The 26,250-nt window shown below is 35.8% G+C and overlaps 1 long non-coding RNA gene across 1 annotated transcript in view; it reads right to left on the reverse strand.

Moving 5' to 3' along the window:
* Nucleotides 1-25,508, reverse strand: part of LOC123939714 — a 29,126-nt gene extending 3,618 nt beyond the window's left edge. Inside the window, exons 1-2 of the long non-coding RNA XR_006817959.1 lie at nt 25,497-25,508; nt 24,997-25,012 (exon numbers count right to left, since the gene is read on the reverse strand). This is a non-coding gene — a long non-coding RNA (uncharacterized LOC123939714). The remainder of the gene's footprint in view (nt 1-24,996; nt 25,013-25,496) is intronic.
* Nucleotides 25,509-26,250: the final 742 nt, after the last annotated feature.

The raw sequence follows: 26,250 nt of genomic DNA on the forward strand, positions 1-26,250 counted from the left end.
ACTTTTCTTTGTTTCAAATTAAATTAATTAGAAAAATGTTTTCTAACAAAAGGGCATGAGAGGAGGTAATACAGATATTTCCTCTTATCCTTTCAATAGTGTATTTGATGCCCCAATTTCCGTTGGTGTTTGCCCATTTAGCTTGAAATGATGGACCCAATTTTAAGGTTATCTTTCAATAGTTTTTTGTTCTCATTTGCCCTCTTTTTGTTCATTCATTCATTCATTCATTCAGCAAGTATTTATTGAGTAAGCGTCTGTGCCCCATGCATTGTGCCAGCTTCTGAAAATATGGTTAACTTCTTTTACTCACTTCTACTTTTCTTCATTCTCTCATATAATTTCTTCTATTGATTTCACTCTGTGCTCTGTACCTCTCATATCTTTCCTTCTGCGTTCAAGAGTGTTGAAATCATTCATTTGAAGGCTACAGTTTTAAAATCGGTTTTATCCAGTTCTACAAATATTCACTGGTTCCCCACTATATGGCAGATTCCCTGCAAAAGGAATATAAAATTGAAGAAGTGACAGAAAGGACAGTCCCTTTTGTCACCTCAGTTTTATTCTATTTAAGGAATGGGGTATTTCATAGTTTTTCCAGTAACTATAGTACAAGGCAGGCTATTACTGGTGTAATGCTTGAAAAGTGAAAAAAAAAGAAACAACACAGCTGATTTGAGGGCTTTGCTGAGACTTCTTAAAGATGGCTAAACTGGACAGAAAGAGAGGAGAGGAAGGAAAGGAAATATCCATATTGTAGGTGGAATAAGTCATGTTTTCCTCTCTTTTATTCATGGTGAGTGACTTGGACAAGTGATCTGGCATGAGCAAGAAGGTTTTAAAATTTTTCTTAAGGTATGTGTGAGGAAAAGCTGGAAATTCCCACTGGAGTCACAGCGATGCCCTTGGATACCAGTTTCAGGAGTCTGTACTCAGTAGAGGAGACAAGAGGAATCTTTGAAGGTTAACGTTACTCTTGGCCTTTCTGCCATGCATTCAAAGTCAACCTTTAATTCAAGCAGCTGGAATTTAAACACAAATCCACTGTGAGAATTGAGTTCAGGTAGTGCAGATTGGCGATCTCTAGTAATCTCCTGCCAGTTTTTATCAAGGTGGCATAGCATACTGGATACAGTATAATGTGAGGTCCCTGTGAGGACACCTGGCTGCTAGGTAATCCTTGTTCAGTAACTTGCTAGTCTGTTGACCTTAGAGAAGGCATTCCTCTCTGTGAGTCTTAGGCACTTTTTCTTAGTGATGGGAATAATGATGGGATAATAATAATAATAAACTCTGCCTATTTTTGAGTCTTTGAGAGACATAAAGTAGTAAATAAATCTGAAAATCATAAACCTTGAAAGTATAAAGTTCTTTCCAATTCTAAGAACTCCTGTTTGGGGCTGTACTAATTGTACTGTCGTTCTAACTTTAGCTTAAATATCCTTTCTTGAGATTGCTGCCACCCACTGGCTACGGCGCCCCCATGGGATCCCTCGCCATCCTCCTTTATTTGCCTTATGGCACTTTTCAAGACTAAAATTACCTTCTTCATTTATTTGCTTATATGTTGTATGTCTCTTTAGTCAATAAAATTTTATTAGTTCATTATGGGACAGACAGTGCCATTGGAACTGGAGATAGGAAAACAGGAACCGAACTGATATGTGTGCCCTTAAGGAAACAGACAGTAATAAATGTTGATAATAATAGCTATCTATATGTATAAACATCAGGTGGTAAAAGATGCTATAAAGAATAAAGCAAGCTGAAAGACTAAAGAGGGAAGATGGTTATGCCATTTTATGTCAGATATTCAAGACAGGGACCCCTGATTAGGTGCTATTTATTCAAAGACCAGAAGGAAGTAAGGAAGGGACATATCACAGGAAAAAGTATTTTGAGCAGAGAGAACTGAAAGTGCACAGGTCCTAAAGTGGGGGCATGCTTGGTATTTTTAAGGTCAAGTGAGGAAGAGCCCCTGGTGCCTGGAGGGCAATGGACCAGGCAAGACTGGAGACGCTGGGACCACAGAGCACAGGGATCCTGGGTCCTATCTAGCGCAGGCTTCAGAGTTGTGTTACGATCTGAGACTTTACTCTGAATGAAACGGCAAGTCTCTGGAAGGCTTTGGACTGAGGAGTGACGTCATCAGACTCAGGTCACTCTTGCAGCCTTACGGTAAAGAAGATCCACTGGGAAGTGTGAAAGGGAGGACCTGTGACACGCTAGAACGTATTCCCTCTGGCTCCCCAAAAGTCACTGTGCTCATCTCTTCTAGGACACACAGTCATGTCACCTTCAGTTAGTCACGGTGGGAGCCTTTATACCATGCAAGTTTGCAAAAACTGTCAATCACAGATTTCTTCTCTCTCTCTCTCTGCCCCTTCTTCATTTTGTCCTTTCTTACTCTCCTTTGTTCCTTCCTCCCTTCAACCCTCCTCCCCTTCTTTTTTTCCCTTCTTTGTTTTCTTTCTCTCCTTCCTTTTCCTTCTTTCATAGCATTATCAGTATGTATTACTTATAAATAAAGTTATCATTTATCATCACATCTCAGAGGAGAACACTAGGAGGTTATTATAACAGTTCAGGTGAGAGGTGGTGGAGGCTTCAATTAAACAAGGGTGGTAGTTCAGGAGACAACAAGAAGTTGTCCGATTCTGGAAGGCATCTCCAGAAGAATCACTGAGGGGCTTTGCTGACGGATTGAAAAATGGTTGAAAAAATGATACAACCAAAAATGGTTGAGAAAATGATTGGAAAATGGTTGAGAAAATGATGCATCAAAGATGGCTTCCTGGTTCTTTTTTTTTTTTTTTTCTTTTTGGCTTCCTGGTTCTTGACCTGAGTAACTGAACGAATGGTTGTCACTGATTGAGTTGGAAATGGCTTTGGGAGGAGCAGTTTGGGAGGCAAGTGTTAAGAATCTGGTTTTTTAGATGTGAAGATTGAGATGTCTCTCTGGTCTGTCCAAATGGAGATTTCATGTCAAAAGTTGGATATTTGAGTTTGGCACTTGGGAGAGGAGTCTGGACTAGAAATATCAATTTGGGAAATGTCTGTAAAGAAAATGGTATGCTCCTGTTCTTCATGATTTAAATGGAGATTAATCACATATTAGTTATTCAAATGGTTCATGCAAATCAGAGAAGAAATACCAAGGCATGGCTGTTTCATCTCGAGACAGCTGAGTCAGATGTTCTCTTCTTCCATTGTTTTATAATATAATTTAGGCAACTAAGTACATTCATATGCCATGAATTGATTAAAGCTCTACTCGCTCTTCCCCCAATTCAATTCCATGCTTACGCTTTTTGCTTCTTGGAACCAGTTAGCTCTAACCATCACTTCTCAAAATCTGGTTCCAGGACCCAGAACTGTCTGCATCAGAATTAAATGGGCGTGTTTTAAAAATGTAGAATCCTGAACTTAAACACTAGTTCTATTAAATAATAATATTGGCCCAAGTTTCAAGAATCCGTGTTATAACAAATACTCCTTGTTACCAGCATGCACATAAAGATTTGGCCACTCCTGCTATAGTGTGTAAGTACAAAGTATAGACTTTTTATCCTTTTTAAGAATCTCCCTTTGCAAAAAATTTTAATGACTGTTTATATCATGTACATAGTTAAACCTGCCCACTCATATTCTAGATTACTTTTATTAGAACAGGATTTATTTCAGTCATAAAGATTTTGTTCTTCAATTAAGGAACTCAATAGCAAAGTCAAATTTAGTCATCTTTTTTTCCCCCCCAAAAGGTTCCATTTTAGGATATACTGCAGCTTTAGGATATATTCAAACAAAAAAACTCAGTTTCAGTTTTAGACGCTGAATTGCCCTGATACTTACAAAGTTTGCTAAATATTTCTGATTCTCCCCTGTTCTGGGCACACGATAGAATTGTAACGCATTTCTTAGTCTTCTTGTGATTTAAGTGAGCCAGTAAAGGAGTTGAGGCCAATAAGTATTATACTTGGGGTCAGAACATTTAATCGCCAGTCTTCCTTCCACTTTCCTGTGTCTTTCTCTGTAATTGAGATGGAGTCTACCCTGTTTTTCTATTTACCTGAGTTACTATGATTAGCAGAGCTCCTCTGCCAATCTGTAATACACATTTAGCATGAGTGACGAATACACCTTTGTAATTTTAAGCCACTAGAATGGAGATTGGTTATTATTGTCGCACAACCTATTTTCTCTAGCAAAACTGGACCTGAGTTATCTTCCAGTCCATAGATGAATACTGTGATCTGACTGAAGAGAATTTGGTTTTGTTTTTTTTTTTTTCCTCAACAGTTTTCAGGGATTTCTGTCCATATTTTCTTCTTGACAATAAAAGATAGGTAGACACTATACATCTCTTCTCTTACAACTTTCCTACCAGGTAGTTTGTTCAAAAAACAAACAAACAAACAAACAAACAAAAAACCCCAGATAAGTTACAGACCAATTTCTGTGAACATACAAACTGTTACTAACAATCAGTTATAAAATCCACCAAACAGCCCATTCTAATAATCTAGGGTAGTCTCTGTTCTCTGTCCTTTTCAGCGTGTTACAGCTCAACTGTTGAGCAAACACAACAGTATTCCAGTGACAGGAGCAATGAGCCATCTAGTAGCACGAGGCAAAGGAGGCGCCATCTTAATTGGGGAGTGGGTGACAAATAAAGAATTTCAAATCTCAGGTGTCAAAGATGTTAGTCTCTTGGCCTTCTGCTAGGATTTGTACATGTGTTCCTGGAATGAAGAGACGATTGCCCTGTATTTCTAGCCAGTCACATATCTTGGAGCCCACTTGTCTCACCAATGAAAAAGTGTCACATTCTTTGTAAATTATCAAACACCCTATCCCGTGTATAATTTCACAGAGCAATATCTGCAAATTCAAAACATTCGTCACTGTTGCCCCTGGAGTTCAAACTATTGATTAAGAAACTTGAAATCCTAAATAACCTAGAGAGTAAGTCCTTGACTAGAATTCTTCAAATCTTAACGTTTTTTCTAGTATGTAAGTTAAAGGTAAACTAATGTACTTCATACTATACCTACTGGAGTATTTTAAACTAAATTATAGGCACTAACAGAATTAAGTTTAGATCTTTGTTTACTTACCTTTATGTTCTACAAGGAGTGTAAAAACCATAGAACTGGTCATACATTATTTTACTTCACAAATGTAAATATAATAGTATTTGATTTTTAATAGTTTACATTGGACTTCATAAAGTTCTCCATATTTCTGTACTCACTTTAGTATTAAATAGACAAATAACTAGCTGTACTTCTTAAACAAAAAATAATTGTTGAACTGTTTATATACTGTGTAGGGTTTTTTTAAGCCAAAAAAAAAAAAAAATACAGAGAGAAAGAGAGGGAGGGAGAGGGAGAGACTATGTCAGCTTAAAATGAAAATCTTGAAAATTTGGGATAGAAACTAAGATTCTGTTGTCCTCTTTCTGCATTTTCATGATTTGGAAAGGATACTAGCCTTCCTCAATGGTTTAGTTTCCAAACATTTTGCCAACTGTGAATGAACTAGGTCAATGAAGGAAAACATTCTTTCTACAGCCTACATGAATATTCTGCTGTTTGAAAAACTGGATCAGCCCATCAATCATTTTGTTAATATTTGTAGATTCTCTCTCACAGAGTTGGAGTATAATTTGTAAAACCTCATCAGTCAGTATATGTTTCTCCAAATCCTCACCTCATTTCAAATTCTCTTAGTTACTTTTATATATAAATTAATTTCTGAATGCCTTTGACAGCAAATAAAATTGGTAAGGAAATTTATTGTATGCAAAGCATATAAAAAGACTGATTTAAAAATATTTCTTAAAAACCTGGAGTAGGGGGGTGCCTGGGTGGCTCAGTGGATTAAGCCACTGCCTTTAGCTCAGGTCATGATCTCAGGGTCCTGGAATCGAGCCCCTCATCGGGCTCTCTGCTCCGCAGGGAACCTGCTTCCTCCTCTCTCTCTGCCTGCCTCTCTGCCTACTTGAGATCTCTGTCAAATAAATAAATAAAATCTTTAAAAAAAACCAAAAACCTGGAGTAGGGTCTTTAATATTAAAATTTGAGACATTAGATGTAATTTATGATGACATATTTTAATATTAACACTTTAAAATAAAACTGTTTTAAAAATATCATTCCACTAATAATCCCTATGATTCAAAAAATTGTGTTTGTAAACTTACACATACTTAAAAAATTAATTGGTTGTATTTCATGTGTTTACCCATGTGACAACTTTCTGTCTCTAATGTTAATTTGTGATATTTTATAAAAAGTAACAATAACAATAAGAGGGCAATTTGCCTTCATAGTTAATATATGTAAACTTAAGTTTGGCTGGACCTGCTTTAATATTTTTATTAATTTTGATTCCTGTGAATTTTTATTTTTGGAAGTCATATATTTCCAAATTTAGAAAGAACACAGTGAGTTGGATTGATTATTCCAAGCAAAGTAATTTATTGATATTAATGATCCTATTACATTGCAATACTTTTCAGGGGTCCCAAGAGAATGACTATTTTTATTATAGGAAAAGTGGTTCCAGCTGACAGAATTTATAGTGAAATATGTAAATTCTTTAGACATCTCATCTTAATGAGGATGCTTTATTTTAAGATCTCTCTTTGAATAAATGTAAAATGAACATTTTGGATGTGTGTTAGTTCAGGACTTTCGTTTTACATTTCAGCTTTATTGAAGTATAACTACGTATGAAATTGTGAGAGATTTAAAGTGTACATTGTGGTGATTCGACATACATACTGAGTAGAGAAGGATTCCCCCCACAGAGTTAATTAATACATCTATTACCTCACTACTTATCTTTTTCTTCTTGTAAGAACATTAAAGTTCTACTCTTAGCAAAGTATGGACATTTTTAATGATGACCACGTCTTGATTCATTTCTTTTCCTTTCAGGCTATCGAGCATTGCAATGGCACTGTAAAGAGATGATGCAGACATAACAGTAAGTCTTAATCATTTGAAAGACTTATCATTTTAATGTTGTACTTAAATGTATGACAGCGTATTTGGCGATTATTTTCCCTTCTAATTTTGTACACTAGTGTCGGCCATAGAATGTGAGCAAAAACCTGTAGACCTCAAAGTATATTTTTATATGAAGCCAAAATATTTTTTTTTGAAGCCAAAATATTTTTCACTAAACTCTGCTAGTCAATAATTTTTGGATTTGGCAAGCTGTAGTCCAGTCCTATTTTTGAGAAAAGTCAACAAAGTATTTCCCTTCTAATTCAATATCCCTTTTTCCCCCCTGAAACAATCTTTCCTTTTGGAGCAAAGGCTTATGAACTTAACTGTTTTGAGAGCAACAATAATATCTTTTGCTGTGCTGAAAAGAATTAATGTTTATGTTGGATTTAAACTTTTGTCAGTCAGAACATCTACTTATTACACCAAATGAGATAGGTATGATAAGAAGCCTTCTTTCCTTACTAGAGTTAGATGATCCAACATCATACACTTACATTTCATATTTAAATATTGCCATTGCTCGTTTAAACCATGAATCTTACTACATTTCATATTTATAATAAGCTATTTTGATCATCCACATGTTTTCTTCTGAAATGGACATACATCCTACACAACAGACTGGAAGAATATTTTACCTTTGGTCATTTTTCATTAGAATAATTTAAAATATCTGCTCTGGCTAAATTATTAGCCAACACTTTAATAAAGTATTGTTTTAATGCAGTGGATTTACTTCCTCTTCTGACATGAAAATAGACTTTTCTGTTTATAAGATTTCTACACAAAGACAGCTGATACAAAAATGCACTTAACAAAGCCTCAGTCATAAGACACAGAAGAACAATGTTAAATTCAAAACAACTGGTGAATTTAAAAATACATATGTGTGTGTGTGCAACCCACAAATACATACATACATAGAGATTAAGTGGTTAGATAGTAATATATCATTACAGGTTTTAGAACTATGTAATAATATAACATATGAGTATATAATAATATGTAATATATTTAAATAAATTATGTAAGTACATATAAGTAAATTATATAAGTATATACAAATATTTAAATATATGTAATTATATTGATATATCATTTATAAAGCTATATGTTGTAAAACTCACAACAGACTCCTATAAAGAGAAAGTTTCTAACCTTTTCCTCCTCTTGGTGTCCATTCCCCTCGGGCAGACCATGTCCAGGTACGCCAGGGGCCGCTCTATTTCACTCACATGAGTTTCTCCCACCTCAGAAAGCACAGATGCATATTTTTACATCTCTTTTGTCAGAAAGGAGTATTTTTGCTTTTGATATTTGTCTTTATAAACAAAATACCAAAAACATAACTCTTCAGTTTGTTTTTTATAATTATCCCTTCAGGTTAATATGCACAGTATTCCATACTTTGCCACACTAACTTTTAATTAAAGAAAATAAAAATCTGGTTGTTCACTGTCCTTTGTCTATCACAGACATAAATTCGAAAGTACCCGCATTGCCATGAATGGCACATCTCAGGCATATTTTCATTCCAGCTCTGATAGTCATGAAAAGGACTCTGAGTCCTATGTTAGAACAGATATCAAGATTTATGAAGTGGATAATAATTCAGTAAACATGAGTTCTCGTACTCATCTATCCGTGGTATGTTGTCATCCATCTCCAACAGTATCTGATCCTTACAGTAGAATACATGCTGCTTTGCTACAAGGTAATGGTTGCATTCTTCCGACACTGCATTTGATGAAAAAAGAATCACATTATAAAATTGTGTTTCCGTAGAAAGGAATGAGTTAGAGGATGGATTTGCTGTTATACTATCTTTAGTGGTGAAAGTATTCAGGATTCTCTTTTAAGATTAGGCAGAATGAAAAGAGCAAACATAAATTAAACCATAGACTTTTACAAATGAACATAATTCAAGGAAAATAAACATAGTAAAATCATATTTGAGGGTAAATAGCATTCATTAATGACAACATTAAGCAATTTTGTTTACAAAGGTATTGGTCATCAGAAAGCTACACATGTATTATATAAAGTGTTATAATGTAATATTCTTTATTTAAATATATCACATATATACTGGTATATCTATTATATTATATATTTATATATTCTATATATTATACTGATATATCTTCCATCCTGATAGGTGCGGCTTTTGACCATACAGTGTTTTTATTTTATAAAATGTAAATCTTAACACAACAGTATGACAAAGCTAGATCATGCTTTTATTTTCTTATTTTTAATTTTTAATTTTTTTGTACTCCGCTTTTAATGAAACAATTTTGAAAATTCTCTTATCACCTTATCACTGATACTCAGTATTACCAGACTTTTAAAAATTTTCCAATCTGTTGTGCTTGGGAATGAACCCCATCATGGCCTTAATTTTCCCATTTTTATTCAGCTTGAGTACTTCTTTTCTATCTTTACTGAGCATGCAGATTTCCATCTGTCTAAATTGCATCTTTCACCATTTTTAAAAAGTGGATTTTTAAAACCATTAGTTTTAAACCTCATTATATAATCTGGTCACTAATCTTTCCTAGCTTTATGTGCTGCAAATGTCTTCTTTTTTTTTTAAATTTAATTTAATTTTTTTTCAGTGTTCCAAAATTCATTGTTTATGCACTACACCCAGTGCTCCATGCAATATGTGCCCTCCTTAAAACCCACCACCAAGCTCACCCAACCCCCATCCCCCTTCCCTCCAAAACCCTCAGTATGTTTCTCAGAGTCCACAGTCTCTCATGGTTTGTCTCCCCCTCTGACTTCTCCTTCTCCTCTCTATCTCACTTCTCCTCTCCATCTCCCAATGTCCTCCATGTTATTCCTTATGCTCCACAAGTAAGTGAAACCATATGATAATTGACTTTCTCTGCTTGACTTATTTAACTGAGCATAATCTCTTCCAGTCCCATACATGTTGATATAAAAGTTGGGTATTCATCCTTTCTGATGGAGGCATAATACTCCACTGTATATATGGACCATATATTCTTTATCCATAATCATCTGTTGAAGGGCATCTTGGTTCTTTCCACAGTTTGGTAACTGCGGCCATTCTTGTTATGAACATTGGGGTACAGTGGCTCTTCTTTTCATTACATTTGTATCTTGGGGGTAAATACCCAGTTGTGCAATTGCAGGGTCTTAGGGAAGCTCTATTTTTAATTTCTTAAGGAATCTCCACACTGTTTTCCAAAGTGGCTTCACCATCTTGCATGCCCACCAACAGTGTAAAAGGGTTCCCTTTTCTCCACATCCTCTCCAACAATTGTTGTTTACTGTCTTGTTCCTTTTGGCCATTCTAACTGGTGTAAGGTGGTATCTCAGTGTGGTTTTGATTTGAATCTCCCTGATGGCTAATGATGATGAACATTTTTTCATGTGTCTGTTAGCCATTTGTATGTCTTCTTTGGAGTAGAGTCTGTTCATATCTTCTTCCCATTGCTTTTAAAAAGGTTCTCAAGTTCACAAGTTTGAAGTCTCTGTGTGAGGATATGGTGTGTGCATATGTATTTTTAGCATTGAGCCTACATTGGGAGTTAACACTGGGGATCAGGCAGTTTTAGCCTACTTAATGTGTGAAGAGAAAATTGACAGGAATGATTCAATGATCCAACTCAAGAATTACTCAATATCTACCACTATTTATTAAACATTTGCTATGTTCACTATGTACATAGTGAACACAAGTCCTGACAAGTGAGGTTTTTACATTCTTGTGGTGGTGATGGGGCAGAGGAAGTGTAGACATTAACCAACAACCAACAAAATAAAAAAAATGTCATACTATTTTTGATAGTGATGAATAGTGTGGAGTAAAATAAAATCAAGTGGGAAATTAGGGGAAGAGTATCGTCTATCTTAGTTTGGGAAAGGCTTTTCTGAGTTAGTAGCATCTGAGAAGTGACTTGCTATGCACTAATATCTAGGAAGGCACGTCCCGGCAGAGTGAAGAACCCGAGTTGAGTTTCCAAGGAGAGGGTACCTGGCATATTTGGGAACACTGAAGTGGCCAATAGGGTGGGGCAAGGCCATATAAGCTCTTCTTGGCCATGTTCAGAATATTAGACTTTTTTTTTCCTTCTAAGTCAAATGGGAAACCATCCATCACAGGCAATTGATCCGAGATACGAACTGATTTTGATGTTTAAGAGTTCACTTTGTTGTGTAAAGAATAGCCTGAGAGAAAAGTGGAAGATCAGTTGAATACTTATAATACTTACAGTACTTATAATACAATACAATACTTACAATACTTACAGTACTTACAATACAATACTTACAGTAGTACTTCAGAAGACTGGACTTGTATCCAATAGGTGCCCTTATTTACTTTTGTTAAAAGATTTTATTTAAGAAAGCAAGAGAGGGGCGCCTGGGTGGCTCAGTGGGTTAGGCCGCTGCCTTCGGCTCAGGTCATGATCTCAGGGTCCTGGGATCGAGTCCCGCATCGGGCTCTCTGCTCAGCGGGGAGCCTGCTTCCCTCTCTCTCTCTCTCTGCCTGCCTCTCTGCCTTGTTGTGATTTCTCTCTGTCAAAAAATAAATAAAATCTTAAAAAAAAAAAAGAAAGAAAGAAAGCAAGAGAGACAGAGATGGCAATAGAGATAGTGAGAGAGAGCATGAGCAGGGAGGAAAGGGAGAAGTAGGCTCCCTGCTGTACAGGGAGCCTGACATGGGGCTTGATCCCAGGATCCTGGGATCATAATCTTGGGATCATGACCTGAGACAGAGGCAGACTCTCGACTGACTGAGCCACACAGATGCCCCTCCAGTAGGTGCTTTTAAATAGAATTATTTGAATATATGATGTTTGATTTATAATCTATTTAATCTTCACAACGGAATACTCTGTGTGTAGGATCTTTCAAACAATACTGGCACATAGTGAGTTTCCTGTAAATCCTATTATCTTCATCCTCTTTGTCATCATCATCATCATCATCATCATTAACATTATCAAAAGACGTAAGGAAAAATGATGCCCTTAAGAAGAATGATGGTCCCCTCAAATGCTTTTACAAATATAGCCCTCTTTCCTTGCTAAAATCAAACATTAAGGATTTGGGGGTGTGCAATACTACATAGAATCATTTAAGAAAAATATGTGTAACATCCACTGCTTTATTCATTCTAAAGTTGCGGGTAAGTTATAATTATGACCTAATTTAAAGAAAACTAGCAGCTAAAATAAACCTATTTTTACATTTCTATTTACATTTTTTTAAAGATTTTATTTATTTATTTGACAGAGAGAGAGATCACAAGTAGGCAGAGAGGCAGACAGAGAGAGAGGGAAGCAGGCTCCCTGGTGAGCCGAGAGCTCGATGCAGGGCTCTATCCCAAGATGCTGAGATCATGACCTGAGCTGAAGGCAGATGTTTAACCCACTGAGCCACCCAGGTGCCCCTCTATTTCCATTTTTAAAATTGAGGTCTAATCAAGCTCCCCCCATTTCTATGAAAATCTGATCCTCAAATATATATATATATTCATTTTAGGTTGACTTTTTAAAGCTCTAGCTAATCCTTAGATATGACTTTTCTGTGTATTATTATTTTGTATGAATTTTTTTCAGTGCTTCAGTCTCAGTTGCTAGGAATGGTACATATGTCTACACAACCATGCATCACAGTAACTGGGCTCTTTGAAATCCATGGCTTGGTACAGAGAGAGGGGCATATTATTGAAAACTGTTCTTTTCTAAGTTGTTTTTCGACTTATTGCTTCTTTAGTTTCCTGAGGACTGCTCTATAACAAAGGGTTTATTTGGTACACAAATCAGTTTTACGCGGGTTTTTTTATTTTGTGAGTGTGTGTGTATTTTGTGGTTTTTTTGGGGGGGGGAGGGGATGTTGTTTTCTTTGTAGCCTGACAGAATGACAAATAGTGCTAATTTTAACTTGAGCTTCAAATACTGATTGATATTTATAACATACACGTTTAATGTAGTAACAAAATAAACAAAAGCAGACTATTAAGTGAATGAAAAAATAGTATACACAAAATGTCCTGCTTCTCAGACCTAGATTGGACAATCCAATTTATATACCTTGGAAACTTCACCAGTCTTGTGTGTAAATGAACTGGATAATTTCAACATATCCCATATTTTGTATACTAAAGTAGAAAAATAAAGTGTTTAAAGTCATAAAAGGTATTAGTAATATTTTGGAAGACTCTCACCTCATGAATGCTTGTCTTTCAGTAAATCTTTCCAATTTAATGATAAATGAATTTGCATATCTAAGGACAACTTTGAAATCTTCTAATGCTGAAAGTCAGTCTAACATATGTGGGATTAATAAAAGCTGACACCAAACTCATTTTGGATTTTAAATGTAAAACCTACATCACAAAAGTTAATTTCACATACATCAAGCCCCTCCAAACTGTATGTATCAATATTGATATAGATATGCTTTCATAACTCTTTGCGGAATGATTTTTTTTAAAGATTTTATTTATTCATTTGACAGAGAGAGATCACAAGCAGGCAGAGAGAGAGGAAGGGAAGCAGGCTCCCCGCTGCACAGAGAGCCTGATGCGGGGCTCGATCCCAGGACCCTGGGACCATGACCTGAGCTGAAGGCAGAGGCTTTAACCTACTGAGTCACCCAGGTGCCCCTTGCGGAATGATCTTAAAATTAAATTGCCAGTCTTTAGAAAGTTAATATGACAATGTCCCAACAGAATTGAAACCTCAGAAATAAAAACATGCATTCAAGCCTATTTGCCATCAGCCTAGCACAAAAGTGCCTTCTGAAAGATGTTGCCATAGAGAGCTGTTTGGCCTTTCATCCTGCTACCAAAGGAGTGTACACAGTTCAGCTGACTTTTAGAAGCTGCCACATCATGCAAGCAGAGGCAAGGGTTCTGCTTTTCTTGCTCACAGTAGAACTTGCTGTTGGTTAATGTCCAGATCTGGCCCTGGAAGAGAATATGGTCATGAGTACTCACCTGGGAGGGAAAAAAGGACAAGAGTGGGGACTTGGAGGGGGGTTAGGTGAAGGCTCAGGTGAACCCCAGCTGGGAGGAAAGAATCCCCCTGTGTCAGGGAATATCAGATTGTGAGCCCACATCTCGGGCTGCACGTAAATCCAGTGGTGACATAGAAGTATTCTTCCTGCAACCTAGTACCTCAATGCAAAATTACTGTCATGTGTCGCAGAACCAAAGAACCAAATTTGGAAAGAAAAGTAAAATAGTCTACCTTTGTTGGATGAAACAAGACACCCAGATTAGTCTTCAAGTGGGCCCCTTCCCTAGAAATTTTCAATGGTAAATTCCAACCAAAAATGGTTTTTACTACATTTGGTTACTTAAAATCTTACTAAGCTCCCAGTAGATGGGGCTCACTTGCTAGGAGGCAGTCTAGAGCAGGATTACATGAAGTGTGATCGGCTGGCCAGATCCTTCTGAGAATGCTGTGATACCAATCAGAAAACATAAGTATAAAAATTAAGAGTAAGCATTTACAAATTTTTATAAAACATTAGCAGAGTTATTTTGTATCTATTGACTCTATAAAATGGGGTTGTTAGTTTTTTTAATATAATTTTTCTAGTTATTTATTGTTATTATGAATTTGGAAGTATCAGTTCATCATTATTTGGGAAAAAAAATGATAGTCTGGCTCTTCACCATAGTTAGTATGAGAAGCACTGGGCTAAGGCTTTTACAGTTTTAACATAGATCATTACAAGACAAGCCTGATCAATAGTAAAGTGTATTGTTTTTCTACTCCCTGGAAGCATCAAGATTACAATGAAGTTGCTTAATTATATCCCCAAAGGAACTTATATTTGATTAATACACTTCTTCCTTTCTCTAAGAAATATTTAAATATTTATGTGAAAACATTCTGCATGCAAGAAGTCATATTTAAACACTAAATAGAATGTCAATAGAGCTGCATTTATAAAACCCAGATAGTAGTTTACTATAAACCCAGTTTCTCCTCGTTGGTAATGCTTAATTTCTATAGTATATAGTATTTATATGTGGTGATCTCTAAAAATTTATTAGAAAAAAATTAACAAAATATTATTTTTGTGATTTCTCATGAAAATCTTGAATTTCTGCACTTAGAAATCATACATGTATGGTCTTTGATAGAGAAGACATTGAAAAAAATCTCTTCACAAACTGGAATAATGAAATAATTTATTGACAGTTATGTTAACAAAGTATCTTATTTTAGCAACCACTTGTGGTTTTTTCAAACTCTTACAAGTGAAAATTATTCTTAATGGCTGATTCTTATAGCTGAGGGTAAGAGATGGGCAAACAAGACTGCTTTTAATTTTGGAAAGCAAGCAAAATGAAATTTAAACATAGACATCAATAGAGAAAAGTGTTCTCTAATTTGTCACTAAGTCCTTGCTCCCTATATTAAAACCAGCAATTCATGAAAGCCTCACAAAGAGTCATTGTCTGCATGTGGCAGGCTGGCAGTTGCTTTATAAAATGTATTATTAAATTGCTGTTACTGCCATCTAGTGGGAGAAAATATTCCGTGTCACCATGTCAAGGATTCTATCCAAAGCGTTCTAGGAGTAAAGGGAAGGCCACCTTTTGCGTGTATTACAGGAAGTGAAACAGCAAACAAAGACACGCTCTTGTGGATATTGGAATATAAGAGATATCTAGTCCCTGAATAAGTTAAAGAGATTTGTGGGGAGAAAAAAGGGTGGAGGGGATGCACGCATTTGTAAGATTCATTTTGTGTAGAACCAAATTACATATAAAAATGTTATTTTGCACTGGACAGAGTGGGGTTACAGAACATTTGTATTACTTGTACACTTTATTTATACCCATCGGACTGTAGAATTAAGGGTTTTGCATCCTCTCGTTGTCTTAAAAATTAAGATCACTTAGGTCAGATCTTCTCAAACTTAAAGGGACATAGGAGTCACCTGGAAATCTCATTACAATGCAGATGAAGACTCAGTGTTAGGATGCCTGAGATTTGGCACTTCTGAAAGCTCGCAGGTGACCTTTGGGTTGCTGTTTGTGATGAGGTCCTCCTTTGTGTAGTGATCTCCTCTGAGTAGATTATTCTAGGGACGGAGTTCGGGAATGAAGAAAAATGCCCACAAAATATACTTCACTGTATACCATCTTGCTATAGCGCAGCAGCAGATTTCTTCCAAATCGGAGTCAGATCGCTACACTCATTTCTTAGCTTTGTTGCTTACTGTATATGTAACCCAAGGCAAGATACACAGTTCACATCTCTAAGCCTCAATTTCACAGTCTGTAAAATAAAATAGCAGTCGTACCAGCATTCCATGGTTTTCATGAGGAATAAATGAGCTAAAAGAAAAATCTCGTAATGAGCCATAGGGAATTCCCTTTTTATAGATTAAAAACAGACTTCTAAAATTTTATGTAGTTAAAACTGAATGTTTAAATTATGCAGCATAATGTTCAGCAGGTAGTAGCCGATACACGTTAGTATCACCAGCAAGTGTCGCAGAGTAAATTTATGGACACATGAATATACTCACACCCTAGAAAATTTTATTCAAAGAAGAGACAATTTTGAAATTTCCATACAAAAAGCTTGATGTAAATCTGTGAAAGGTGTTACCTTGAGGTTTCATGGAAGGAAAAAAAAATAAGAAATGTGTGGATTATTCTGTAAAGAAATCTAGTTAGGTGTGGGGAATAGAAAGAAACACCCTCAATAAAGAAATAGTGGGATTATTTACTTTCACCTTTTTATATTACCTGGAACCAAGTCTGGAATGGAAGCAGAATGAATTCATTTTTTAGTGCAGTTTCAGGTGCAGAGAAAAACTGAAAGGAAGGTATGGAAATTTCCCATATGCCTCCTACCCCTCCCTCCCAACACTCATAGACTCCTCCGTTTTCAAATTCCCACCAGAGTGGTACATTTGTAACAGCTGAGGAACCTGCACTGACACATCATTTTAAACCTATATCCACAGTCTACGTTAGGGCTTACACTTGACTATGTTCTGTAAATTTTTTTTAATGTTTTATTTTTTTATTTGACAGAGAGACGGAGCAAGAGTGGGAACACAAGCAGGGAGAGAGGGAGGGGGGAGGCAGACTTCCCACTGAGCAGAGAGCCCGATGTGGGCTCGATCCCAGGGCCCCAGAATCATGACCTGAACCGAAAGCAGATGCTTAATGACTGAGCCACCCAGGCACCCCATGTTCTATGAATGTGGACAAATGTATAATTACATGAATCCACCATTAGAGTATCATACAGAATAGTTTCACTACCCCCTAAATTCCCTGTGCTTCGCCTTTTCATCCTCCCCTCTCTCCTCACCCGTAGCAACCCCTGGTCTTGCTGCTGTTTCCAGAGTTCTGCCTCTTCCCAAATGTCATTCAGTGGGCGTCATACAGTATGTAGCCTTCTCAGACTGGCTTCTTTCATAGTCATACACACTTAAGTTTCCTCCATGTCGTTTTATGGCTTAATAGCTCATTTCTTTTTTAGTGTTGAATAGTATTTCATTGTCTGGGTGTGCCATAGTTTACTTATCTGGGAAATGTATTTTTATTCAGCACCAAATCCATATCACACAGCAGCACATATGCAGAGTGAGGACATAAAAAGGCATAGGTTCTAGAAAGATTTAATACTGTTACAAGCCTGTCGTGGGGAAAATAGGCCATAAAAATATAGATTATTGTCTAAGTTATTAAAGCAAATCATATTTTCTGTAGTTGAATTTTCTGTCCTGTCTTTCTTATGCTGTGTTTTTACAAGATTTTATAAGCTATGCTACATTCCTTAGTTGTGTGCTGAATTATAAAAATATGTGATAAATGATTCATGTTTTTATAGTTTTGCTCCAATAAATAAAATTTTAGCATTATAATTGGATGAAAGGATGATAACTTTAATCCACTTGGATGAAATCATTTCTGTTTTCTTTTGAGTAAAGTTACTACCTTTGCTTATATGAATAAGAATCTCTTAATTTTGACCCTAAGGTTTTAAGCTTTGCCTGAAGTATACTTATTTTTGCTTTTATAAAGTATTGTTGGTAAACTGCAGAGAAGTATATAAAGAATTACAAAATTTGATATTTTTAAATTATGGATTAGAGTTAGGGTCAGATATGATTAGCTTAAATTAATGTTCATGAGTATTTATACATGCTATTAAGTGAGAAATAACATATTTTAATTCTGAAAATTCTTTCTCTAAAATTCGAGAATTTGACATTTTTCCAACCATTTCGTGTATATAAAAGATGAGTTATAAACTAGTTTTATAAGAAAAGTAATTTTTATTACAATGTAGTTTAAAGTTTAATGTTCTAAGTCACAAGGATGGTGGCAAGAAAAATGTAATTATTCAGCATGGGCAGCAGAAAGCAGTTAAATTGTTAAACTGTATTTATTGGCTGATGAAATTCAAGCTGATGTTATATAAAAGGATCAAGGAATTACTGAATTCTAGACCCCAAAGACATAATAATGGGATCTGTTGTATCAAAAGATGGCTAACATTCTGGATGCATGACTAAGAATTGGAAAACAGGAGCTGGAACAGGTAGTTACTTACCTAAGTTGATTGCAGCGTTCTATGTGAGAGCTATTTTTGCGGTGAAAGCCCCTCAGATGTTTGGTGATGAATGAATGAATGGAAAAGCAAAATGTGGTATATACAAATGCTATAATATTATTCAGCCTTAGACAGGAATGACAGGAATGAAATTTTGATACATGCTCGGGCATGGATGATCCTTGAAGACATTATGCAGAGTGAAATAAACCAGACATACAAGAATCGATATTGTATGATTCTATGAGGTAACTAGAATAGTCAAATAATAAAGACAGAAAGTAGAACAGTGGTTACCATGGGCTCAGGGAGGGGGGAGATGAGGAGTTATTATTCAATGGGTACAGATTTTCAGTTTGGGATGATGAAAGTGTTCTGGATAAAATAGTGATGGGTGCACAACAGTGTAAATGTGCTTAATGTCACAAAACTGTACACTTAAAATGGCTAAAGTGATAAATTCTGTGATGTTATGTATATTTTAGCACATTAAAAATTATAAAAATGACGAACCCCCAGATATAACACAACATAAATGTATATTTTGGAAACCATACAATTCGTCAAAAGAAAATTGTCTATTCTCATACCTGCACTTCTCAATTTGAGTTTGAATTTATGTTTGCCACATGTTAAGATACATAAAGAAAAAAAAACAGAAAGTGATTTGATGAAGGTAATGTTAGCTTTATCTGCAAACTTCAACACCAGTCTGATATGATAAAGAATAAGAGTGAATATGATTACACCCAAAGAATGTAGAAAGTAAGGCAGGAAAGCACTTACCTGAATCCCCTTGAGCAACATTAAGTAGCCCTCAGTATATCTCAGTTTCCTCTTTGTAAATCTGGGCATTGTAAGGAATTACAGGAGAATTAAAGGCTCCCACCACCATCTCAGACACATAGTTCTGAATGATGAGTGTTTATCATTTTTTTCTGCTACTGTAATTGTTTCTATTTGAGCTTTCAAGATACAGAGATATAAATTTGATATAAGTAACAAATTCAACTCAAAACTCTGTTCTATAAATATATGAAATAGAGGGTCACGAAAATGAGCTTCAGGACCAAGATACATAAATGCCATAAGAGAGTAAACACAAGTACAAAACCCAGAAGTTTCACTCCCACCCTTCACACTCCATACCTGTTATCAGAGAGATAGAGTTAATAACAATATCACCAAATATTTCCTTATGGCATTTTCAGCCTACTGTACAATTTTGTATGTAGCTTCACTTGACCATCACATCAACCCCTCCAAAATTCCTCTCCAAAATATTATTTTAAAAATTCCCAAATAGAGGGGTACCTGGGTGGCTCAGTCATTAAGCATCTGTCTTCAGTTCAGGTCATGATCCCAGGGTCCTGGGATCGAGCCCCACATCGGGCTCCTTGCTCTGCGATAAGCCTGCTTCTCCCTCTCCCACTCCCCCTGTTTGCGTTCCCTCTCTCACTGTGTGTCTCTCTGTCAAATAAATAAATAAACTTTTTAAAATAAAAAAATTCCCAAATAGGGGCACATGGGTGGCTCGGCTGGTTGAAGTTCTGGCTCTCAATTTTGGCTCAGGTCATTATCTCAAGGTGGTGAGATCAAGCCCTGAGTCCAGGTCCACCCGGGGTGTGGAACCTGCTTAAGATTCTCTCTCTCTCTCCCTTTCCCTCTGCCCCTCCCCACCATGCTTGCTTGCTCACTCTCTGTCTCTCTCAAATAAATAAACACATCTTTAAAAAAACACATTCCCAAAATAAAAGAGCTGTGACTGGCAAAGTCACAAGGTTAATAAGTCACACAGTGAGGACTGAATATCAGGACTTGTAATTCCAAATCTAACCTCTTCCTCATTCCCTGCTGCATGTTGTACAGAAGGTATGGACCAAGTATTGAAAATCTTGTGTTTCTGGTACATATTCTTAGTCCAGGAGTCTATTCAAGAAAAAAAAAAATGGTAACAAAGAATACATTAATTTACACTGAAAATTTCTTTAGGTAGAACCTGTTGGACACAGGTGCTCTAATCAATGGAATGTCATCCTTCTCTGGAGCAGCTTCCATTACAACAATCCTAAGGGGCAGAAACTCGAAACTTCTGCAGATATTTAGATAGAATACTTTTTACCCCTAAATCTGAAAGAGTCAGTTCTGAAGCTGATAGCAAGAGTTGAATTGCAAACCTCCTACGATGCCGCTGAGAGATATAACAGTATTTACACAATTTTGAATATCTCATTTAAAATGTTTTTCGTATGCATATATATTTTTCCTCGCACAAAGTTGTCTGTGAAGTATACTCATTGCCTGCCTGCTTATTCTGGATTGCTTTTTTTGGGTTCTATTCACTGAGGTTTTACTTTATGGAGTTGCAGGCAGATTTTTGCTCTCACAGCTCATCTAGAATTATTCATGGATGATCAGTGCTCTGGGATGAAACTCTGGTCATCAGTATTACTTCACTTTAGAAAACAGACCTGTTTGGTTTTAGGTAGGAACATTGTATAACTGGATTGCTGTGTTAATACAATATGCTGGTAAGCAGTGGTTTAAAGACCACATTTATTGTCTAAAAATTTATGTATTTTGTTTTCATACTTCTTTATAGGGTTAGACTGTTTTTTTATATGGACATATAGAAGGTATGGAAGGTATGTCATATTGATTTATTAATTGCTACATGCCACTTAAACTTTATTATTCCTCCAATGGCAAATGGCAAATTTGTTCTTTAAAAGGACCTATGTAAAACCCAAATGACTTACCCAGCTTTGAGAGTACTCTGTTTTCTAAATAGATGTTATAAAAAACTTGCCCGTGGACAGCAAATCTTGTTTTAAGCAACAACTCAAGGGACCAGCAAAATTGGCTAAGAAAGATGTATAGTTAAAGATTGAGGAAAAATGTCCTTGAAATGTAGAATACATTTAAAGTAGCTTATAAATTATCAGTGATCCATGTATCTGATGCCAGGAAGAAAAAAAAAAAAAAAAATTAAAAATTGCCTGAAAAATGGATGTTAGGTAAGATCCTAAAGGGAAAAAAAAAGTATAGCAAAATTTGTTGCTTCAGATTACTGATGTAAAATACTGCTAGATAGTTTGCTAATTTTATGGCTCTGGAAACAACAGCAAGAGTTAATGAAAACGTTGTTGCTTAATACATTGTTAAATGCTGTATTTGTTGTATGAATGGTAAATGTTTATGGTAAAAAAACAGATGCAGCTGAACAAGAAATAGAGAAATGATTCGTAATTTCTGTCAATCATGCTCATTTTGGTATACAAAATTTCATACATTTTTCTCTGCACGTATACATCTTTGCATACATCGGTTGGCCCATGTTGTATGCATTCTTTCATAATTAGCATTTTTAACCTATACTGGAGATAACTTTTTAGGTCTATAGTTTTTGAGAATTTTGAATATTATATATTAACAGCAGCATAATTAACACTTAAGAATGTAGCCCCTCCCTGTTGATTTTCACAGACTATTTGGCAAGGATAGGAAAGTACATTCCAAGTTAGTGTTTTCCTGGCCAATCAACACATGTTCTTTGTAGTCTAGGTGATTGGGAGTGTAACCTTGGAGCCTAACATCTGTGTTTAAGCTCTAGGTCCTTGAGCACATTCTGGAGCCAGTAAGGAGATATTGGGCATGCTGGGGAGCTGAGACTGAGCTGAGACCACGCTGAGGTACAAACAGCACGTAGAATACAGGAATAAGCCTGCTTCAGAAGTGAGTGAACAGGAACTGGAAAGTACTTTGGTAGAGGGAGGATGAGCTCAGGCAAAGGTCTCACAAATTAGAGAAGTGACAGTCCATCCATCTATAAACTGGAGGACAACCAAGGTCTAGGATCTAAGAGACTGTGGAATAGATATTGGTCATAATCACAAATTGTAAAAGTCCTTCACATCCATTAATTCTTTTCATAGCTACTGAGCATGTGATAATTTTATACACTATCTCTAGCTTCAAGCACTTTTATAATCTGTATGGTGTAAGAAGACACAATTTTGAAGTGATGTAGTACAAGGCAGTATATAACCCATGTGATCCAAGAGTAAGTGGGATAGGAATTCATAAAGTGGACAGGTTACTTCTGACTTTGGCGATCTAGAATTTACAAGGATAATAGCAACCGATATTGACAAATATTTTATAGACTTCATTCAATTTTATCCTCAGCAATACTATGAGATAAGCTGTTATAATCAGGAAGACAGTGTGTATGGTGGTTTCAGTCTTGGAGCCACAGTGTCTGGGAGAGCATCCCAGACACTTCTGTGGCTTTTGGAAACTTAAATATTTAACTCTCTGAATTTCAGTTTTCGCATCTATAGGAAAGAAATAATGATAGGATCTACCTCATGGAGTTGTAAAGGCTTAATGTCTTAATGGACATAAGGTACTTTGAACTCACTCTACAAATGTCAGTTATTCCTAGTTTCATTGCTTGTGGTAAAGTTTAGACAATTGGGATAATATATCCGAGTTAATGCAAGCCATAAAAGTAAGGGCAAGGGTCGAATCCAGCTTCCCTCTCTGGTGAATCTGAGGTCTGAATTTAACCACTTTGATTCTTCAAACTGTAAGCATGAAACAAATAGTCAAAAGACAAGGATTTTGATCATGGATAACTAGAATCATTAGCAAAATACGGTAGAGACTGTGAAAAGATAGAGGTTTTTTGGGTATGTTTGGTCTGTTTTTTTTCTTTCTTTTTCTTTCTTTTTTTTTTGTTTTGTTTTGTTTGGTTGCTATTATTGTTTTTTGAAGGAAGAAAGGTTCAATTTAAAATGTCTTGAATTGGAAGTGGTGCCAAGGCCTTCAGGGTGAAATATGTAACTGTTAGCTAGAAATCCTGGACTGGAACTTAGGAAAGAGTAGGAGTAGACATTAGGGAGATATACCTATGTAAACTTAGCAATGAAGGCTGTGAGAATAGATAAGATGGGCAGGCAGATAGTTTAACCCACTGAGCCACCCAGGCGCCCCGGGCAGGCAGATATTTTAAAAGCAAAAAATTTTTTAAAAAGAAGGCCAAAGTCAGAAGTCATCCTCTTATTGAGCATGGGGAAGAGAAATCACAAAAAGGATTCAGAGGTAAAGTTGAGAGTCCAGCTGGAGACAGTGATAGCCAGTTAGCACGGAAGAGCAAGTCTAAGAATTTCTGTGAGAATAGAGTGGAACCTCCCAACCAGGTGGGTAGGGAGGAAAGGCAGTTCCGATCCTTGGATCTTGAAATTGTTCCTGAGGTACAAGCCTTAGAGATGTTGATGAGTCTGGCAATGTTTTGGCTTTTGGTTTTGTGGGGATTTCGTTGGTGGGGAGGGATTAGGGAGGAGTAGGGTGGGGAGAGTTCTATTTTTAGAGCAACTCAAACTTACCAAGGTTCCATTTTATTTTGGTCCATCCCAGTCTGTAATGTATTTTTTGTCAGGATCTTGAGCTACATCAGGGTCATCTGGAATTCTAATGGGAGGGTCAGTGGCATCAGGTTTCTCAGATAGAAAAGTGCTGTCCTAGAGCTACCAGATTCACTCTTTCTGACCACAGTTTCTTGGAAATACTAGAAATCTGGAACCAAAAGGACATGGACAGAGGGCTTTTAAACTCACAGTCGATAATACTAGACTCTTGTGACTATTCACATTTAAATTGACTAAATTTAAAGAAAGTGTAAAATTCAGTTTCTCAGTTGTATTCCCCACATCTGAAATGTTCACAGACACAAGGGGCTTTTGACTGTCTTATTAGATGTTAAAAAACTGTAGAATATTTCCACCAGCCCGGAAAGTTCTATTGGACAGTATTGTCTTAGATAGCATATGTCTTAAGATTTCTGTGATTTTTTTTTCAAAGTCTGGCAGTCACAAGACTAGAGATTTTAGAGCTTTTCAAACCCAAATAAATAGCAATAATAAACAATAATCAGGGAAAACACATTTTTTCTTCACATCCTGTTTTACTAATGATTCTTGTCCTCTATGATCAAAAAATATCTTTATCTCACTCAATCTCACTCATTTCTTACATAAAATTTTAACTATAAAAAAAGCCTTCCTGACAAGATGATCACCTACCAATAACTTGATCAGTCTATCAGTGTGATATAGAAATTATATTTAAAAGCTAATTAGTATCTCAGCAATAAATTGACTAAAGGAACATAAAAATTTTTCTTTAAGAATTATTAAGTAAACAATTCCAAGTATGGATTATAATTACTATTTTGACTCCATTTGAAAATAGAAGAAAACATTTCATGTAGATATTAACTGGAACTTCTATAAGATAAATATGCTTCATTCTTATTTAATAAATATTGATGTTTATTGAAAAGGAATAAATTCAGCTTGTCAAAATGACATTTTAAAAATTATTTTGATTAATACCATAAGAGGTTTCTCACTGTAACCACTATGATGTTTGCTATTAGTGTTTCATCAAAGGCATGCCATCTGCAGAAAATTGGTGCTTAGTTTTACAAATACATGAAATGGTAGCAAAATATTATTCCTTGACAAGTTACTTGATGGCCTCCATAATTTTACTGGTGTACTTTTTGTTTAATATGAAGGCCAAAAAATGTTTTTGCATGCACTTTTAGGAATCTGAAAATACACAGTAGTAAGGCAGTTTTTGCATAGATATGGACATCATTTTTAATTTGCATCATTTCAGAGAAAAGAGAAGGGCTTTTGTGTGTGTGTGGACCATATGGTTTTTCGTTTTCCTTAGTCAAGTATTTCCAAATATGGTATGCCATAAATGCCTTATTTTTTCCTGTTTCTATTTATCAAAGACACCAGGCCATTTATCTTTCCCCAGAAATTTTGACTTTCAGTCTCATGCAGAAAAAGTGGGAAATTTAGTTTGCCTTTAATATTTATACTGACATTAAATATATGGTAAATTCTGCTTGGCAAGCACTTTATCGTAAATAGAACTAAATTGTACCTTGTAGAAGGTAATAATCATGGTAAAATCACTTTATTTGTTATTGGTCTTTCTTTAAAAAGTTACAGAAAATCATAACAAATATTTTAATAAAATTAATTGTATTTTCAGCTAAAGCATAGGAATAAATTCATTAATGTTTATTTGTATGACTTAGCTAAGGACTAAGAAAAAAACGAATAGGATAATTTAATAGTTGCAGTATGGATTTTCTGTAATAGAAAGAAAACAAGCTACAGTTCAGGAGGAAGTATCTAATTCTAGAGCCCCAAAGAAAGCTAGAACACCATTGAGTTTCCTCTTCTCTTAAGAAGTTATTAATTTTCTGGGGAGGGGGCTATGGACATTGGGGAGGGGAGGCCAACCATAAGAGACTATGGACTCTGAAAAACAACCTGAGGGTTTTGAAGGGTCAGGGGTTGGAGGTTGGGGGAACAGGTGGTGGGTAATAGGGAGGACACGTTTTGCATGGAGCACTGGGTGTTGTGCAAAAACAATGAATACTGTTATGCTGAAAAAAATAAATAAAATGGGAAAAAAAAAGAAGTTATTAATTTTCTTATTCCATAAAATGGTTTGCTGATTTTTCAATTATTTCTCCATAAATAACGCTTAGAAAGAAGCTTCATTATTGACATGAATTTCCTGAAGGCATCATTGGAGGTCACTTCATACATGTCCAATGAACT

Source organism: Meles meles, chromosome 4 (assembly GCF_922984935.1).
Source record: "Meles meles chromosome 4, mMelMel3.1 paternal haplotype, whole genome shotgun sequence".
NCBI classification, from domain to species: domain Eukaryota; kingdom Metazoa; phylum Chordata; class Mammalia; order Carnivora; family Mustelidae; genus Meles; species Meles meles.